The 19,398-nt window shown below is 37.6% G+C and overlaps 1 protein-coding gene across 23 annotated transcripts in view; it reads right to left on the bottom strand.

Moving 5' to 3' along the window:
• The window catches only part of ZBTB20 (zinc finger and BTB domain containing 20), a 760,184-nt gene that overhangs the window by 119,475 nt on the left and 621,311 nt on the right, over window positions 1-19,398 (bottom strand). For 2 of the 23 annotated variants that reach the window (XM_012787586.3, XM_012787588.3), the window contains exon 1: window positions 1-19,398. This exon is cut by the window's right edge and continues 9,455 nt beyond it. The exons of the other annotated variants lie outside the window; for them this stretch is intronic. The gene's annotated coding sequence lies outside the window, so the exon portion shown is untranslated. 23 annotated transcript variants of the gene reach the window in all.

The raw sequence follows: 19,398 nt of genomic DNA on the forward strand, positions 1-19,398 counted from the left end.
CTGGTGTGAATGCTAATCAGTCAGGAGTTCTCCTTTTCCCAAGACAGGGAACTGTTTCCTTCCAAATTTATTAGAACCTCCTCCACTGCCTCTTTGAAAAACCTTCTTTGTCACCCTCTCCCAAGTCCCGATACTTCTTTAAAAAAAAAATGGCTTCGGAGCTCCTTCTATTCTTGATATTGATTCTCTCTCTCTCCCCCCACCCCTCCTCCTCTCTCCTGTCTGTGTCTCTTCTGAGTGGTCTATTGATAAGTCCCTGGAGGCACTGGGTCAGCCTGCCCGTAGGAAACCAGACACAATGCACAAATCTCCGAGTGCCATTCTGCCATCAGCAAGCAGACCACGTTTAGGAGAGAGAGAGAGAGAGGAAAAAAAAAACAGTAGAGCAAGAGACAGAGAGAGAGAGAGAGAGAGAGAGAGAGACACCAACCGAGGGAGGGAGAGAGAGACTGAGAGAGAGGAAGAGAGAGGGGGAAGGGGGGGAGAGAGGGAGAGAGAGAGAGAAAGAGAGAGAGAGAGACACGGGGAGAGAGAGTGTGTGAGAAAAAGACTGATTGGAACAGGAGGGAGGGAGAAAGAGAAAGGGAGAGGGAGAGAGAGCGCGAGAGGGAGAGCGGCACTGCCAGTCAGGTTAATCATCCCTACTTTAATTAGCTGTTCGGCTTAGACATAAAACAATTGAATTTGAATGATCTGTCAGCAGGCTCGGCTGAACCAAAGGGGAAAAGCGAATATTACAAAAAGACTGTTGGTGTGTTCTGATAAGCAATACTGCTCGTACTGACAAATCCTCAAAGGGGGAACTATTAAAACTTACAACTAAACAAAAAGTGCAAATACAAATGGCACTAGATAGAGGTCTTTAAAAAAAGGAGTTTTCTCCCCTAGTTTTATGAACCGTAGATATTTATGTGCAGGTGCCAACATATTAGGGGTTTTCATGTAATGTGTGAAAGTTTATTGACGATGGTCTAGGAGTGTAGCAGACAGATGCTGCAGAGAACAAGACAGGTACAGTCAGATGCCGAATCTAGATCTTGGAGGGAGATGGATGCTGGAAGAAGAGGCACCGTGGCAAGAGATCAGCGCAGACAAAGTCAGTGGGCAGACAGGCAGACAGATTTTAGGCACGGCACGATCTTGTCTAAAAAGGCAAAAGTTCTGATGCAATAATAGGTGCAAAACAATCCATCCATCCTCCTCTCCCGGGGACACTCCAAGGTACAGTTAAAATGGATTAATCATTGTGACAAACAGAGCTGGCAAGGCAGACTATGGCAGACACTGAAAGCGATTTGCAGACTCAGAGAATACAGAGCTAGAAAAAGCCCCAGAGATCAATCTCTCTAACTCCCAGGTTAGCAAATGAGGAAACTGAGGCCCAGAGTCGACACTAGAACCCAGGATCCCAGAGGCCCACCAGGCCAGTGATCTTTCCATCATGCCAGCTAACCTCTAGTATTCTTTAAAGATCTGGCCCAACAGGTAGGGAAATCACCCTTGTCTCCAGAATAACAAGACTCTTCCATCTATGGAGTCAGCACACAAACCTCCAGTATTTCAAAATGTTTAAATAGCCAATATATCTCCATTTTGAAAGCTAAGGATAAAAGATTTAAGTCCTTAATTCATTTTCAGAGAAAAGCAGAAAAATATAACATTGTAAAGGCCCTGTCTCAGCAAGGTAGAGCTTGTGTCACATTTTCAAGCTAACGAAGGCTGGTGGATTGATGTACAAAGACCTCACCTAGAGTTTACAATTCACTCTATGAACATCATCTGATATATATATTACCATGTAAGAAGATGTGGTTTTCTTATAAAACTCATTTCTAAAATATAGGTACATTGTGGGTGAAAGAGATCGAAACTTTCAGCTTATAATGTAGTTTTAAATCACCGATGAGATTTTCTACCTGGAAGATTAGCTATAGACAACTTTTCCAATATATTTCAATTGAAAACGAACTACTAAAATAGAAAGGAGAAACTACATTATCTGCTCACGAATTTGATAGTATCTTTTGGGGACACATAAGATCATATTCAGCAAGGATTCCCTCTTGACCACAGATAATTGAGGGCACATTTTTGTAAGGGGGAAAGAGGTGCTTATGAAGAAAACAGTGCCATCAGATGTTACTGGAGAGATTAAGTCTCTTGTCCTAAAACAAAAATCATGGTGTATATGAAAGCAAAAAAGCCATCTCTCAGTCATGTTTCAGCAACAACGTTGCTACTTAGGGTGAAAGAATAAAACCGAAAGAAATGTCAGGCACCTGGGAACCCACTCAAAGTCAAGTAATTTGAGAGAAGTCACAGCCAGAGTAATTTAGTTTATTTACACACCAACCTCTTTAACAAGGGCTTCTGCACCATGCCTAAAACACATGGTCCACAGTTAATCAGTTTGGAGTCAATCAGTTATTTTGACATTGGCAGACCCTCTTATAAGTCCCAAAGTACCAGATAGGCAAGAGCCCAGAGGAGAGCAGTTAAGTTCTTAGTATATGTATGCTGGTGAATTGAGTAAAAAGGGTGTGAGTTTTGGAGCAAACACATCTTTAGAACATTGCATAAATTGCATCCACTCTCAGAGCCTCAGTTTTCCTATCTATAAAAGGTGATAGTTTTGGTCCTATAATGTTATAGATGACATGAGCTAACATATATAGAGTATGTGGTGAGTCATTACATGGTAGTTATTATGGAGCAAGGCATAACCTGAGGATGCAAACAAAAATGTATATTATTGAGGTGCTGAATGTGTTATATTCAAATCATACAGGTTCAAGACATGAAAGCATACAGCAAAGTGAGGATCTAATATACAGACCTCTATTAGTAGGGCTGGAGCTGGGCATGGTGGCTCACACTTATAGTCCTAGCACTGTGGGAAGCTGAGGAGTAAGGATTGCTTGAGACCAAGACCAGCCTGAGCAACACAGTGAGACCCTCTACAAAAATTTTAAAAATTAACCAGGGGTGGTGGTGGTGCTCACCTATAGTCCCAGCTACTTGGGAGGCTGAGGCAGGAGGATCTCTTGAGCCTAGGAGTTCAAGGTTGCAGTGAGTTATGATGATGCCGCTGCACTCTAGTGTAGGAGACAGTGCAAGACCCTACCTCAAAAAACAAAAACAAACAGCCCCCCAAAAGAAAACAACAAAAAAGAAAATATTGGCAATAGAGACTGTAAAGTTTAGAACCCTCAATTTCTACAATCTAAACTTCAAGGATGTTAAGTCATATGGGAATTGTATTATCTATTTATTCCCAGACTTTAGTGTATTTCCTGGCTTATAATAATAATGATGGCTAACATAATACTGAGTGCTTGATTGGTGCTAAACATTCTGCTACATGCTTTACATTTTCAAAAATCATACTTGAGTGTCACAACAACCCTATATGAATTAGCTACCACCAATATCCCCATTTCATAGAAAAGAAAACTAAGGTATAGAAAGGTTATGTAACTTGCTCAAGGTCCACATCTAGTAAATATGGAGCTGGGGATAAAATGCAGGCAATCTGATTCAAAGCCTGCATTTAATCCTCAGCCGTGGTGCTATACTAGCACCACGTAAATTTTTGTTGACTAAATGAACAAATGAATAAAACACCAGTATTTTGATTTCATTAGAGACAAATAAAAATCTATGCACAATCACTTGAGAGAACCTTGTGCTCAGATTATATAATCTGTATCTTTTCTGTAGCTCACTTCAGGTGCAGTCCTTCGTCAAGCCAGGGTGAGCCACGGCCCTGCCTGGTGTTGCAAATGGATGTGGTGAGGATTACTGACCATGACCACCCAAGGCATTTAAATATCTGACGGCATTTTCAGCACTTTGAGGGGAGTGTTAGCACATGGGTTATTAATTGGCATAATTCCAGTTCGGATAATTACATCGTGTCTCTTTAATTTTTTCCCCGACTATGCTATTCTTCACTTCCTGTCACAAATGTGCTCTTTAAAAAAGCATATGAACACATACAAACATATAGTTATATTTAAGGTCTGCATAATACTTTAGGGTGCTTTTTTCCCTATATGATCAGTGCGTATGTAGTAGCCATGTAGTAAATCAGTGAATGGGCCAAAGAATTAAAGTCACTGCAAAATAAAGACAACTAGTTGAAGCTAAGATTTTTGTTTGGCACTGAAATAAACAGATTTTTAAACCATTTCCTTGGTGACAGGATTCCAATCAGAGTTTTTTTAATGGGCAGATATTTCCAGAGCTGATGACCTGCTCATAATAAGCTGATTTCCTTATACTATGTAGTTACCAGGATTAAAACACCAATGAAAACTCTGATTTTATGCAGTAGAAAATGTGACTCGGTCCTGAATGGTATAACATACTGAACTCCTGGGTTTTAGAACAGTTATTAATCCAGCTATTAGACCCTGACTTACTTGGCAGGGTTTTTCATCTCCAAACATATTACTAGAATAATCTTCAAATTATAGAAGAAAAGGACAAAGAATCCCAATTTAATAAGCTTAGGAAAGTTTCACAGTCATAAACAGGCACAACCCCTCTCCTTTTCCCAAAGAATTCTTGACTTCTGAAATACAGGGTCTGCATGATACTAAAGAAACTCTCCCAGAGGCATACATTTTAATCATGTGCACAAATAGGTAGACGCATACATGGCAGAGCATGGTTTATTTGGCCCTTTTAGTGTATATTTGTATGAACAAGTCATCTAATATAGAAAATAAAGAAAATAAGAGTTGAAAGGGTTAACTTATTTACTATGTATGAGAGTTTTTAGACCTTTGCTTCCTCAGCTTTTAGTTCAAAATTCCATGCATACTCTGCACATAATAATAAATGCCATAATTCAATGTATACCATAATTTGATTTACTTTCAAGCACCTTTTCTGGTTTAGCTCTCAAAGCCTTCCTTCTTATAAACTTCCAAATTATTCTTTGTGGCCCTCTGTAAATCACCATTTAAAGTTGGTGTTTATAGGATGACCCTAATGCTATAGAGAGATATGTATCCAACTAGTTCTATTTCCTTTTGAGAATCAGTGGTCAAGTTCCACCTTTATCTGAGAACAAGACAAAGTAAATTTTTTTTAAAAAAGCACCCTTTCCTACCCTTTTGACTCCTAAAATAATGACAGTCGTCTCTCTGTGTCTCCCCTCTAGTTTGTTACTTATGCCTTGAGACCAAGCTTTTCAAGGACAAGGTCTTTCCACTCTGCCTGCCGTATTTAATGTATTGTTCAGATCACACCTGCCATGGTGGGAGATGATATCCCAGAAAAGCTAGAGACAGCAAATATTAATTCTCTTAGTTCACATGCAAATATAATTTTTTTCTTTCCATGCCTCAAGTTTCCAATATGTAAAAAATATATACTTATCCAAAAATTAGTAATTTGATGTTTAGATTAAAGCAGTATTTTGGGGTAGGATATTTAAGCATTAGCTAGCTAAAAGCACTCATTGGTTATTTTAATAGCTTCACCATTATTTTTATAACAAGAAGTTTTTGGATAATACATTCTAAATTCAAAATTTAAGTGAATTTTTAACTCAAAAGAAGACAAGATTTATCCTAAATATTAGAGATGCCAAGCACTTGGTTTTTAAACGCTGTTTATGAACAGCCTGACAGATTTTATAGAAGCAGAGGTATTTAGGAGATTCTCTGGTTCCCTCAGTTTACCAAGAAGAACTGAGTGGCAGAAATGCTTTGTCTGACGAGCTTAAGGTCAAACAACTTGGTAGAGGTAAAACTAGTACCAAAACACACTTTGTCTGCCCCTGGTCCCACATTCTTCCTCACTCATACTTTGCAAGATGATTTTTATACTCTTACCTTTCATAGCCGTGGTCAACACACCACAAAGAAACTATGGCAGGCTGAACAATGACCTTCCCAAAGATACCCATGTCCTAATCCCCAGAACCTGTGGATGTTACCTTATATGGCAAAGGAGTTTTACAAATATGATTAAATTAAGGCTATTAAAATGGGGAGATTATCCTGGATTTTCTAGGTAGACTCTAAATGTAATCACAAAGGTTCTTATAAGAGGCAGGCAGGGGGATCAGAGTCATTAATAGGAGATGTGATGACAGAAACAAGAGGTTGGAGTCATTTGAAGAAGGAGTCATGTGCCAAGGAGTATAGAGTACTCCAGAAGATTGAAAAGACAAGAAATGGATTCTCCCCCATAGCTTCCAAGAGCAACCAGCCCTACCAACACCTTTGCTTTAGTACAGTGAAACTGATTTGAGACTTCTGGCCTTCAGAGCTATAAGAGAGTAAGTTTGCACTGTTTTAAACCACTAAAGTTATGATAATTTGTTATAACCGCATAGGAAATTAACACAAGGACCATTAACTACCTTGATCTGGGCATTACCTTTCAACATAGCTGAAATATTTCTTAGCTCTTTTTGAAAAATTTTATTTTAACAGATATATTACCATGTTGGTTCAAACTGAGCTTGTGATATAAGAACTCTTACCAGTCTTCACGAAAATATTGACTAGCATAAGTCAAGGATGGATCTTTGCCTTTTGCCAATAAGAACTTCCCTCTATGTTGACATGAACCAATCTACCTAAAGACCTTTGATTAATTGATCAGTTGCCTGCAGATCTGTCTAACCACATTTTCTCATGTCCTGTCTCATAGCAGCTCTAGATTGGTGTTTGGTGATCATATCTCCAAATTAATCTATAATAGTAGTACTAGTTAGAATCAAACTGAAAGTTTTCAGCATCTAGTTCTTGAGTGCCAGAAGACCTGAACTCATTCAAACCCGTGAGGTGCTCTCTTGCTAGCCTCTCCAGCCAGCATTTGTCCTATACTTTACCAATGGAGGTCACAAATGGAGAAAAAAGGCAGCATCTGCAAAACAAATTTTCTTCTTATAAGACCCCTTTGCCTTAATGTGTTACTGCCATTCAGTTTCTGCATATATTCTACAGGACAGTGCTCCTAAAAGAGAGTCCTTGGACAAGTGGCATCAGCATTGCCTAGAAACTTGTTAGAAATGGACATTTTTGGACCTTACCGTAGACCTACTGAATCAGATGCTCAGAGATGAATGTGTGAGTGCTTCTATTTTAACAAGCTCTTTAGGTGACCCCAAAGCCAGATGAAAACAACTGTCATAGGGTAAATCCATGAGACTCAGCAAGGCTAATGAAAACACGTTAGACTATGAATGAGATCGGCTGCTGATCCGGGTGCAATTGTGGCTCTGTCAGTTGCCAGCTATATGGCTTTAGCCCATGTTCTTAGTCTGTTTGCCTCCTTATCTATAAGAAGGGAATAATAATGATAATAATTGCTCTGCAAAATGTTAATGTAGGATTTAATAAGATGATGAATATGAAAACATTTTATAACCTCAGGGTTACTATTAGGAAAGAAACATCAATTTGGATTGTGAGTATCCTGGGATATCCCCAAGGTGTTGGGGATATCACCTTGATATTTCATATCAACTGAGGCTCCAAGATAATAATAGTAACAAAGTTCAAGAAGCTACAGATGTCCAATTATCCAAGCCAAAATGAAGGTTGGAAGTCTGTAGATGTTTAAAGGATGTGATATTGATTGGAGGACACACTGATATTCTTATTCTTTGGAACCAAGTGCTGAATTTCTTGATTTGAAATTCTATTTTTCTATTCATCTGGCAGCAAAATTTAATGATAGCTTTGAATTCTGTATTGCCAATGAAAGTTTGTGGCTTACGTTATTCAGAACCACAATACTTAATCAATTTCTAGTGACACCCGGGTTAGTAAAGTGGCCCATGATCTCTTTCATTTCCATATCATATTTTTAAAAGAAAAAAGCTTCAGGAAGCCAGTTCAAAGACAACCAATTACGTTCACATAGTTTTCAATGAAAATGATGTAAATCCTGGTAGGTGGAAAGGATTGTTCATATCAGGATTGACCTTCTAGATACTGAAGTCCACACTCTCAGTGGGTTGAAAAGAACTCTGATATAACTGGATTATAACATAACCATGATTTTTATGGAAATCATCAGGATTTTATCTAATCTCTGAGTAATGAAAATTTACAGTATTTACCAACAGCTATGTGTAAGTGAGGAAGAAACACCTTATAGAAAATAGCTAACTATCTGTTTTCCTACTTGCATGAAATCATAACATGTATAAATTTTGCCCTGAGGGCTCTTTCATTTTCTTAAGATTAAAGTCTAACATCACATTTTTGCAACTCCTCAGTGCCTTGTAGGGCAGTTGTGGTGTGGCAAAGATTTGGGTTGCTGTTTCCTCGGAGCCAGTCACAATGTGTGCATCAGGAGAAGCAGCTGCACCTTTTGAGAGCTCTGTGTCCTTAAGCAAGTCATCTGTCCTTTTAAACGTCATAGATTTTTTCATTTGTAAAAGGTGAATACCATGTGCCTTACCAATCTTACAAGTTGTTCTGAAGATCAAAATGGATGATGTGTCCAAAATGCTTTGTAAACTAAGGGTCTCATTTGCTTGGTATTATTGATGTATCATTATTTACTCTTCAACAGGAAAAGAAAGGTATGTATATTGGGTATGGTAGCTTGCATTTTTTTTAGACATTTAAGTTGTGCATGCCTCCATGGTTTTCCCCTGAACTTACATTAATCTCTTTGTCAGGCTATAACTATAGTAGTAACTAAGGCCCTATATAATCTCCATTTTGATCATGATTAGGTATATATTAAATAAATATTGCTGCAGAATTTATTATGTTTCCATTTTGGGCACCTCAACTTTGAACATATTCCCTAAGTAAGAAAAAATTCCTGTATTACAAAATTAAAGAAAGTATAGCATCCAAAGCTGGTATTGAAGGGGTAAAAATATCCTTAATGGCTATTCTTTGATTGCTTAATACCCAAGATCTATTTAGAAAAGTCCACCAGTTCAACAAGCATTCCTGAAAGAAAATTTGTAGCAAAGCTACTGGGTGCTCAACATTTAAAAGAACAGAAACATGTATTCTGCCACAGTGCAAATTATTATTGCTTGAATTGCCCAAACTTTGTTTAAACAAAGCTATGAGTTGAATTCTGGTGAAAAGCTCCTGCATTGTTGCTATTTAGGTAGCTATAATGGTATGTGGTACTGAGTGAGTCCTCTAACTGGAAGAGACATTAACTGTGTGATATATTTTGATATAAATCACTAATGTAATTATGCAAAGAATATCTCTGATTATTTTGAACTATTATTTAAGTTTTTAATTGTGTATACAATTCCACATTTTCTGCTATGCATCTTTAACTACACTATATGCTCACTGAGGACAAGCCTTGACTTATACATCTCTGAATTTCCCATTGCCTCCAGTATAGTGGTTTACAAATAACATTTGCTTCCATCCTATCATCTGTTTAATTGCATCCATTTTTAAATGGCTTTTATTGGGGGACAATTAATGCACATAGAACGTCCATGGATAAATGCATCATTATTACTGAGGTGAAAGTTGTGATTCTTAATTTTTTTAAAAAATATGCATTGGGCCACTTATTTTTCCCATGTGACACTTCACCTGACTAATTATAGAAGTGAATAAAAAAACATGATTCTCTTTCAAAAGGCTCACTTTACATGTGACAATTTTAGGAATTCAGCTAATGTGTCAAGTAGAGTCATTCTGTACAATGACGGTGACGGTGAGTTTCTATGTACTACAGTTTTGACAGAAAATATTTTAAATTAAAGCAAGCTACTGATAACATTACATAAACATAAATATGCACTCTCCCACAAACAACATTTGCACATCCTTAAACTTAAATGAATGCAAAGAAAAGACATATTCTTTTGTTCTGGTGGACTATAAACGATGAAGACTAATAAATGAATAAATAAAACTGTAGGTAACCAAATCAATGTCTGCTCAATTCTGGTCAAGGAGGTGAAGTGAGGTTTCCCTTTGAGTCAGAGAATGTAGTGGATAAAAAGGACGTGAATAGCTGGGGGGATTTCCTGAGGCCATTGCAGACCAGCTCACACACTGTTAAGAGGCTCATTTTCATGAGACTTTTGGTTGCATTTGTAACACTTGCTCTGGGTCCCCTAGAGCATTAAGTGCCACATCACAGCACTACAAGAACAGGACTAAATGTGAGAAGGTACATTACAAGGTTCTTTTTCTTTCAGATCCCAATATTCAGGAGGATGTAGATATTTTCAAGACAGGTTTTTTTTCTCTTTGTCTTTCCTCCCCCCCCCCCTTCCCCCATGTACTACTTCAAAAATATGACTAAGTGAAACGGACTTTTTGTTTTCGGTAAAAACCTAAATTCTTGTACTTTAAAAAAACATGACCAACTATAAAACCTGTGGATTAGCACAATTAATTATTTCCATAGGTAGAAGATATTTTATTTAAAAAAAAACCTGGTCTGACTGGTAAGTTTGTTCTAGATTAAGGATTTAGCTACAGTTTGGGGAGTGTTTGTTCTCTATTAGGCTCGGTGCATATTAATTGGTACATATTTTAACATCTCACTACTGCGTTAAATTATTAATAATTTGAAATCATTAACTGGTGCTGCCACCATTTTTCTGAAACAGTTACACCTGTTTCCTCTAAGTTTGGCTCAGAACAAAAAGTCTGGAATCTAATTTGTCAAGGAAACAAATGGGAATTTCAGGAAAAGGATAGGAATCACCAAAAGAAGGAAGTGCAATGTTAGAATGATTATGGAGAATGGACACTCATTTAATCTTCAAAACAAATGTAAAACACAGGTGTTCCCCTGTTTTGCAGATGAAGAAGCTGAGGCTCTGAGAAGTTAAGTAACTTCCACAAGGTGCATAGTTAAGAGGTGGCAGAGTCGTGCTTCACCCCAGGTCTGTCTGACAAAGCCAGGTAGCTCTTCTCTTTTACATCCCTCATCCTCCATCTTCCATTCTTCCCAGATATTTAAGATCTCTGACTATCCACGAGTTTCTTGGGATCTGCCATTAGGTTCCAGGGGTAAAATAACAATTACAACAACTATTAAATATGAGTGTGTGTGTGTGTTATCTATTAAGCATACATATTTTAAATATGTGAGTGTGTGTATATATATATATATGTATTATATATTCCATGTATGTATGCCATAAATCAATCTTTAATATTAATAATAGCCAGCACCTTATTAGTACTTACAATGTGCCAGATATTATATTATTCTAAGTACTTTACATCTATTTACTTTGTCCTCATAACATCTCTCTAAAGTAGAACTTATTATTATTGCCCAGTTTTGCAGATGAAAAAAGTAAAGCATACAACTAGTAAGTGGCATAGCAGAAGCTCCTGTCCATTATCCTGTCTCTTTTATCGACCATTTCCTATTTGTTACCCCCCCTTGAGAACACACCTGGCCCCTGGCCTATTCTTTTTAAGACTCTGCTCCCTTAATGAGCAAAGGGGATAATGAGTGGATATTAGAAGGTAGTAGAAATCACATGTTGCCCAGCCAGTAGTGTACTTGTTAGGGAACAAAAACACCCAATTTGTGGAAAATCCCCTACATCTATAGAAGAGAAAAATCTCCAAAGCAAGATATTACGGCCTGGAAAATGGGGAGACACTTTGGGCAGGTGGACATTCTGGGCTTCTCAATTTATAACATATGCACAAGCATCGATACATAAACCCAATTTAATTCAATATATCTTTAATGGGCATCTTCTGTGATCAAAGGACTCTGCTAGGATCTCAGCACTAGAAAATAACTACAAGGATAAGTAAGAATCCATAGACCTAATATTTAGATATGGGAGAAAATAAATACCACATAACTAAAACATAATGTAAAATAAAAGTGAATATCATAAAGTTTTGCTAACCAAATTTTGTAGGGTTTAGTGACTTGAGGAATATCATTTGACAGCGGACACTGAAAAAAGTTACCTGAAGCAGGTAGTGTTTGAGATGGACTTTGGAATATGGGAAAAATTCCAGCAATTAGAAATGGGAGAGAAAGGAAAGGGGTACAGAATGAATTTAAGTGGGTGATAGGAAACCATACAGTGTGTTTGGGGTCAATTCGATTAGCATCTAGAATCTCTAGGAGTTTGAGATACTATGGGTAGAACACCTGGGTAGGTGGAAATGTGCAGTTAGGCACGGGAAACCCACATCTGTAGTACCAGAGTCTAAAGGCCAGGATTAGATACTTAGATCTTCAGGGAGGTGATCCACAGGTCTGGTTACAGCTATATGGGTTCCATGAAACTGCCCACAGATTTCTAGAATGCACTGAGGGGAGAAAGAAAGGCAAACTTACACTTTGTGGGCAGATGAAGGGAGAATGGATGATAGAGCAAGAAGGATTTTCAGATGAATGGGAGAGCCATGAAAACAGATGCTATGGAGCTCAAAGGTAAAGAATGCTTCAACAAGTGGAGAGAGATGGTCAAAACAGCCAAATCCTAAACAGTGAACCTAGCACTGGGAGGAAAAGGTATATTTAAGAGCTAGAGTCTTCATCACTGTACTCAACTTTATTCCGTTCTACTTTTCCCCTAAAATCATGTATGCAAACAGCCACACACATAAACAAACATTTTTTTTCTAGGAAAAAATTATGGCATTAATAATTCTGGAATGAACTATAGCTGGAAGTTTTAAGAAGTTAGTAGAATACAAACTTAATTGTTTGATTTTTATTTAAAAGACAATTATGCAAATTAATTATTCCTGGGTGGGAGTGTGAACTTATTTGTATTTTACTCAACCAGTATTTTTGAGCCTTTCCTATCAACTTGTTGAATAATGCGTAGATGGCTTTACCCGGGAGCTTTGCTTCCTATGGTTGCCATAAAGCTGATGCCTTTGTGATGATGAGTTTTAGTACTAGCCTCTAAGGGTTTTTGTGGTCATGTTATTAAGTGCATATTTATGTGCATGTTTTCTGTTCCAAGATGTTTTTAAAAGTTTTGAATAATTTTTGGTGTCAGAAAAAGGTGCTTTAGAAGAACAAATCAACTCAAAGCCAACAAAGGAACTGGTTCTCTTGCTTTACCATAGTGGTAGTCTAGCACGTGAGCAAGCAAGGATATCTTTTTCAAGTATTTGAAACAATTATGGAAGTCTTATTCTTGATTATATCCTCTAGAGAACAGAGGCAAGAAAGACAATAAGCTTTAGATAGAGAGTTAAAAAACAACTTCAGCATGTGTTCCAACTGTTGGGCCAAAATGGAGTAAGAAAGCCATGTAGAAGGGGATCCAGGAAAGCTACCCTTGGGACTGACTTACTAACTTATTTGTATGTATTTTTTTGTGCACGTATGTATTTTTTTCTGATACTTCCCTTACACATCACTTTAGCCTTTTTCCTATATGTATGAATACTTTTTCTCTTACAAAATAGGGATCTTGGTGTATATATTATTTAGTAACCTGCATTCATTTTTCCAAGACATATAGTTTTTATTCCTACATGGTATTCTACTCAATGGAAAATATCAACATATATTTAAGCACTCTCTTATTTTGGACATTTTGGATGCATGCAGATTTTTATCATTTTCAATAATGTTTTTTGAGTATCATTGCACATAGCCTTTGAAATGCTATTATTTATTGAAAATTAATTTGGGGAAACTTTATCAAGTGATATCACAGGAAAGAAAAGTAAAATGCCTCTAGGAGCCAGGATGGAAGAGTAAATGAAGGGAGTGGGTGTGGGTGTGGCATAAAGTACGCGGTGACAGGGACTTTGTCAAATTGTAGAGAACACAAGTCTTGTCTGAAGAGAGCAGCGCTACTCAGTTCCAGATATTCGTGCTGTGTGTAGATATAGATCTAATGTTGTCAGATCTCTAATTTTTCGACAGAAGCTGGAAAAATTTGAATTTTTTTGTGAAATCTCTTTATCTTGAAAGGCTGGTTCAAATTATTTTAAAATACTCTCCAGACCCAAAAATCATTTTTAAAAATTGTATCTGCTAGTTAGAAGCAGCTCATAGGCTACTGGTTTGTAAATTTCTAATTAAAGAAAGGGAAACATGCTGTTTGGGAAAATATTTCTAGGTGGTGACTTAAGAAAATAAAGTTTTGCTTCAAGTTTTCCAAGCAACAGGGTTGCGATTGTGGAGAAACTGAACCTCAATGCGAAAATCTTGCAAGACGGGTAAATACTACTCCCCACTTAACACCCATGAAGGATTAACTAGAAGAAGCTTCTGAAATGTTTTGAATTTCTCAAGGAAACATGCTTTAATTATATAAAAGTCTAACCCAGTGCACTGTATGATGACATCTAATGATAATTTCCCTTCATTTTCCATCTGAACAAACATTTCCCATTAATATCCACCTGCACTACTTCCTTTCATAAAGAGGAGGTGGTATTTGGCTATGTTCTGGTTCTGATTCATGAGAAATCAGCCCAAGCCCAACATTTCTGTTCTTAACAGATTTTGGTTTTTAAATCTGTAGAACACAATGTTTCCCTGGGCTGAGTTCTAGCATGCCAAGTTTTGGCTGGCCACAGACTTTGACATCTGAGTGAAAAATCTTTCAACAATGGCATTTAAACTGAAGAATCAACAGACCTTTAATTATAACACAGCTTATAATTCCCTCCCTCTCTTATCGTGATGTTCAAATTGCCTCAAATCACAAACTGCATGGACAGCATGTTATTTCATTTGCCATTGGAAATATCATAATTTGGAAACTTGGTGGCTTAAGATTATATATTAATTTTTAAAAAATCAGTATTACTTTATTCATCATAAATTAAAGAGGCATATGGAACGAAGGTCAAAATTACTGATTCATTAGAAATAAGAAACAAAAAACACTCAGCATATAATTTCTCAACTTATCTAAAATGCTCAAGATTTATTTAGATAAAAACAATATTTCTACTTAGAAATTAAGCATTAAATATATTGAAATACGGAGTTTCTTTTTAGTGAGGTTTCACTAAGTGCCTCCGTATTTCTCCATAAAACGTTAGGTGATCATTTCTTATGGCTTTTTTTTTTACAGCACAGCCTCAGATTACCCTATATTTCCCTTACATAATAACAAAAGATACTCCTGTGCTGTTAAAGTACATTAGGAATCCTTTGAAAGCTTCCTTTTAAGAAATCAATGTTGAAAAATTACTTAATTTATATCCAACTTGCCTACCTGAATGTTCTTATTGGACAAACTGGGGTTAAAAATATGAATGTGGAAAATATTTATTTTCATGTTCTATAGTAGTTTTCTGTTTGCTTTTACATATAGAGCTAGGTTATATGTGGAAGACAGGCATAATTTCAGTTCCTTGTTCATTCTGAAGAGAAACCTGGCTATAGGTTTCCAGGAAATATATTTATTTAGACCAAACAATATGTCAGACATTTATACATAATTTCTAATCTTCATAATATGTCTGGAAGGTGGGTATCATTAATCTGTTACTGATAAGGAAACTGAGACTTAGATAAATTAAATAATTTGACCAATGCACTTAAACCAGAGTCTTTTTGTCCATGGAATTTAAGTGGTAGAGTTTGCATGCAAACCCAGATATGATCCCAAAATCTCTGCTTTCTCCTTTAGGAGGGAAAAATACCTCCCTAAAATGTAAACAACTTTTCCTTGTATAATTTTCCTTGTATAATTTACCTTGCTTTCTTAGTACAATGGTTATCAGAGAGATCATATCCTTAATTCTATTTAGCACTACCTTGTGACTCTGAAATTCATTTTTATGTAGCATATAGAATTCACACTTAAGAGTAGGCACAGGAGCCATAACATAAGTCTCTGATTTCTTGGAGCAGGCCTGGTTTCAAATCCTACCTTTTATTATCCCCATACATATGCTTATATTTATAGAATTATGTACTAGAATTCAGAAACTATGCAGAAACTATGCAGTCTCTGACATTACCTATTTTGTGTATAAAATGTAGCTGAAAAGGTCACATTCAGAGCACAGCACTCAAGAATCAGGTTCTCTAAGGTAGAATCAGTACAGGGAATCCAAATGGACATTGATGAAGGGAGCAGAAATAATAGATACTATTAACAATAATAACTATATGTATTCAAGTCTTAATGAAATGTTCCTGATCCTATTTATATATCATTTTTAATCTTTACAATACTCATATTATACACATGAAAACATTCAGTCTTAGAGAAAATAAATACCTGGCCCAAGGTCACATGCCTAGTAGGTGACATCTGACTCCATCTGAACTTATGCTTCAACTACTTTACTAAACTATGTCCCAGAGTATGGGAACAAAATCTAAAGGGGTAAATTCAAAGAGCAGTATTAGGATTACAAATATAAGATGCAGCCAAGACTCAGGAATTGGAGTGGGAACAGATCAGGAACCAAGGTGGCGGGTCCAGCATGGCTGAAGCCAGCATGTGTCTGATACACAGGTGTCACGTTGCACTGAAACTATAGCTACAGCAAGGATGTAGAGCCTCCAAAGAGAGAGAGGGAGAGAAAATACGTAGGGCTGCTTGGCTGATTTCATGTTTATCTCTTTTACAAATGTAAATATAACTGTGTGTAGGGGGCTGGGGGCAAAGAGGATGCATCTGAGGGCCTTACTCCAAAATGTCTTTCTTCACATGTCATTAACTGAGGGGGGAATAAAAACCCAGTTGTCTAACAAGTTATTTTTTAAAATACAAATTTCTCTAAGAGGGTTAAACCTCATTCGCACGTTGGAGTAAATTACTTTAACGAGGTTACCAGACCACCTAACTGAGTGTAATTAAATCAAGAAGCCACAGTTTGAATGTGGAAAGGAAACCGCAGAGCTAAAGTGTGGGAGAGGGGCATGGGTGGTGGCACAAAGGCGGATGAGAGAAGGATTTTCCCAGGGGAATGGGAGGGCACAAAAGAGAATTCTTTGAAAAGACTGTCCAGGACTAAATAAATGTAAAGTACGAACATCATCATTATCATTAGTTCTACTCTTGCACGTACGCTTAGAATTCTGGTAGTAGCCAGTGTGCAATCAAAGTCACTACAATTGGTCACCAATTTCTGATTTAAAAGCTTAGCAGAATTCCCTACTTAGAGTAGCTTCTCTTGCTGAACAAATGGGATGTCAAAATTTGGAAGTTGGAAACTCTCAGATTTTTCCAAATTCCAACATGTTTCTATAGCCTAGGTTAATCCAGGCCAACCTGTCAAATACAGCAAACTGTGTCCTCATTGGAGGAAGGGGGAAGGAGAATATAGAAAGTGAAGACAGAACTGAGACCTCAGTCCTCTCCTTCTTCTGTCCCATGTACCCAACTGCAGCATGCCCTAGACCCTGTGGGGGCGGCGGGGGGCGCCTTCGATGCGTACGTCCTGTGAAAGCTGAGGCAATGCTCTAATAATGAGAGCTATGTGAAAGCTAAAGTATGAAGTGTATGATGGAAACCAAACCAAACAAAGAGGGCATGTTAAAGACGAGCCCATTAAAGAAGACTTCATTTGCTCCACTGGAATCTCAACAGGCTCTTTTATTCCACTCTAGACCTGTGCTGGGTCTGAAATGTTGATACGATATATACAATCTGACAGGTACAATCAGAAGCAGCACAAGCACCACAAGCCTTGAACAGCCAGAGCACTGAAACCAATTGCAGAGCACAGGCACACATGAATGTGGGTATGTGGGAGGCCCCAGGTGTGGCTGGAGAAGAGCACACTGCATGAGTGCGTTTCTCATCCACCCTGCTTTCTTCCCTGCCATTCCAAACCCTCCACATTTCTTTCCCATCTTGTAACATCACAGGCAATTTCTAAGTTATAGCGGTTTTCAAATACTTTAAATACATACAGTCCCTCCTAACCTAAAGGAGAGAGAGGAGTGTTTTGTTGATGAACTGAATTTGACAGTAAAATTTTGTTTTGAATATGTTTTCTCACTTGTAAGTTGTGAAAACAAAGGTACATTTTGTCTAAATATTGATTGAGTCTAGCATGTAAGAGCTGGAATGAACCTAAGAGGCTAGGCAGCCTCGTGTTTTCCAAATCAGGCTGTGTGTCAGAAGCACACAGGGAGATTTAAAAATACAGATTCTTCAGTCTTGACCCCTCCCTCCACCCCCACTGATCCTGATTCAATGTCAGTTTTGGCTGCTTCCAACCAGGTGTGGGTACCAGGGAACTTAATTAACCTCTTTGTTTATCTGGTGAGGAATCTGAACCCAGAGAGGTAAGAGGTACAGTGATTTCTCTAAGGCCACACAGAAATATATTATACGTGAAGATAAAGACTAAGGATAATGTGAAATTGACCCCATTAGCTATATTTCTAATTACTTCGTTATATGTGTTTGTATGTATTAATATAAAGCAATACTTCACTTATCTGCAAGCCACTTATGTGGCTTTCCAATATGGTTAAGAACAGAAAGAAAGTGAAAAAGACCTGCAAGCAGCCAAAACAAGTATCAAATAGACCACACATAAATCCCTCAAGTCTCTTTAATGAGCCCTGCCTTTTGCTTCTCTGTCCAGTGAGACAGAGATGACTCACAGATTTCATCTCCAAGGCTGAACTTTCTGCTGCACTGTAGTCTCAGGTCTCCGAAAGCCTAGTGGACCTCTCACGGAAATCCTGTCAGCATCTTCACTTACTGTGTTCAAAATTAAACTCGTGCTTCCTTCTCTCAAACCTGCTCCCACTCTGCTGCCCTCTGTTTCTGTTTATGACTCCATTCAGGTTCAAAATCATAGAGATGTCTTTGGTGCCTTCCTCTCCATGTTCCCCAAATATAATGGATTAATTCTCCTTCTACCATATCTCATAAATCAGTTCGCTGTCTCTGCTCACTCCCTCTGCCTCTGCCCTAGTTTGGGTCCTCGTTGTTTTATACTTGGGCTATTGTAATAGTCTCCCCTACCTGATCTTGTGTCCTCTGGTCTCCTCTTACTCCAATCCATTTTACTCACTGTTGCCAGATTAATCTTCCTAAGACACAGCTCTGATTATGTTACTCTCCCACTGAAAACTTTCAATAGCTCCCCAATGACTACTGAATAAAGTCCAAATTCCTTGCCCTGGTAATAAAGTCCTTTTACTTTCCAGTCCCAATCTACTTGTACTACTTTATTTCCCACTACTCAACTTCATAAACTTCATGTTCAAGTTAAACTCAACCACTTCTTTGTAGATTCTTTACCATTTGATTCTTCCATATTTTGCTCATGGTTTCAGAAATTTTCTTTCCTTTTATCTTTGTATGCTCAAATCCTTCTTGCTTTTCAAGGCCCAAATCCAGTATCACCTCTTCTGATGAAGCCCTCAGTTAGCCCTCCTCTGAACTCCAAGAATTCTTTATCTGCACTAATTTTATAGAGCGCATCACTTTTGACTATGGATTCTAGCAAAGTAGGCACATGTCTCAGCTCTGTT

The sequence above is a fragment of the Microcebus murinus genome, chromosome 1, assembly GCF_040939455.1.
Source record: "Microcebus murinus isolate Inina chromosome 1, M.murinus_Inina_mat1.0, whole genome shotgun sequence".
Lineage (NCBI taxonomy): Eukaryota > Metazoa > Chordata > Mammalia > Primates > Cheirogaleidae > Microcebus > Microcebus murinus.